Source organism: Suncus etruscus, chromosome 8 (genome assembly GCF_024139225.1).
Source record: "Suncus etruscus isolate mSunEtr1 chromosome 8, mSunEtr1.pri.cur, whole genome shotgun sequence".
Taxonomy (NCBI): Eukaryota; Metazoa; Chordata; class Mammalia; order Eulipotyphla; family Soricidae; genus Suncus; species Suncus etruscus.
The window spans coordinates 73578525-73580387 of NC_064855.1; the positions used below are offsets into that span (position 1 = coordinate 73578525).

A 1863-nucleotide genomic window follows, 5' to 3' on the forward strand; every position below is an offset into this window, starting at 1 on the left:
AATAAAAATATATTACTTATCACCAATCCACAGTGAAATACAAACTAAGAAAACACTGATATACTATGTTCCATCTGAGAAAATGCCTTATTTTAGAAGTAACAATATGAAGTATTGGAGAGGGTATAGAGAAAAAAGCTTTTATAGGAATGTTCAATTATTTTAGAGAACTATGTGGATCTTCCTTAAAAAGTTAAAAGAGCTACCACAGATTGTCTCTCTAACCAAAGATATGAAAGAATTAATGCCACCATTTACATGTAATCCTCCTAATAATTAGATTGTTATTTTCAATAGTTAAAAAACAGAAGAAGCAATAGGATGTGGATATAGTACTGGAAGTAAAATATTTATCATAAAGACTATTCTTTCAGGGATCATTTCTATAGTATGTGACTAGAGAAGTTTCTCTGATCGTGCAGAGCACCCGAAGCCACGAGGAGGAGTCAGAGCGTCCTCTCCTGAACGTGAAGCCGGCTCTAGGTGTTGCTTCTGTGACTGCCTTTTGCCATTGATGATCGTTCTTCCCTTCCTTTGGAAGGGATAGAGGGAGAGGATGCAGTCTGAGTGGTTGAAAAGAAAGTTGGTTTTTTTTGTTTGTTTGTTTTTGTTTTTTAATATTTATCATATCTGTACCAACAGAGGTTCAATCCAAAGAACCACATTTGGTCCCCAAGTATCACCATGAATCTCCCCTGAGTAGAAAAGCAGATGTAAACCCTGAGCCCTATTGGTTGAAGTCCCCAAACAAAGCATTCATATAGAATGAACCAAAATGGTTATTGATAGCTATGTGTATAAACAAAAAATGCACACATATACAATGTCATATTATTCAGTGTGAGAAAATAAAACAAATCTCTTCCTTTCACTGTAAAATGGACAGACTTTAAGGGAATTATTCTAAGTAAAATAATTAAAAGAGGAAATATTGGATTATTTAGCCTATGTGTTCAATGTAAAGATATAAAATTAATATATAGACAAGAAAAATAAAGACAAGATGGCCAGATAGTTCAATAGCTTAAAAGCATACATTGCATGTGTAAGACCCAGGTTCAATCTCCAACCCCAATATAATGCTCTGAGGACTATGCCAGGAGTAGCCTCAGAGCACTACCCATTGTGATGTGAGCACAAAACAAAGCAAACCAGTGGATATTTATAATAGGAAAATTTACAGAAAAAACAAAATCAGGTGGGGAGTGAAAAATAATCTACGTTTTAAGCTCTATTTATTGATAGGTTTTTGGGCCACACCCACGTGAGCTCAGGGGTAAATCCTGGCTCTGCACTCAGAAATTGCCCCTGGCGGCTGGGGGAACATACGCAATGCCTGGAATCAAACTGAGTTCCCCCTGGGTTGACAGCATGCAAGGCAAATTCCCTACCCCTGTGTATCTCTTCAATCCCTTAAAAAATAATTTAAAAATACATTAGCATGTTTAATGATGCTGTATAATATATCAGTTGAGTTTTGGTAGACTGATTATATAGGTAAATAAGATAATTGAAAGATACAAAAATGATATTTAGGGGAAAAATAGAACTATACTAAACATGCTTATATCTCTACTCAGCTCCACTCTACTACTTTGTTTGATCAAAAATTATCCTTTTATTACAGATATGAATTATGTAGTTATTTTAGTTATACTAAGTTCTTAAGTCCAACTGTATTTACAGACTGTTGGTTATAGCTTTTCATTCTTCCTTGTACTAGTAAATCCATAAAATTCCCCTACTTTTGGTATATGCATATATAAGATCTTTCATTAAGTCTCTTTTACCTTGCTGAAGTATCTCTATCAAACTCAGTTCTTTTTAAAAATTGGTGGGAACATAACAAAAGAATACAATATT

The 1863-nt window shown here is 34.2% G+C and overlaps 1 non-coding gene across 1 annotated transcript; it reads left to right on the top strand.

Annotated features, from left to right (window-relative positions):
* The first annotated feature begins 358 nt into the window (after window positions 1-358).
* Window positions 359-572, top strand: LOC126016838 (small nucleolar RNA U3). Its single transcript, XR_007498530.1, has one exon. It is a non-coding gene; the product is annotated as a small nucleolar RNA U3 (small nucleolar RNA).
* Window positions 573-1863: the final 1291 nt, after the last annotated feature.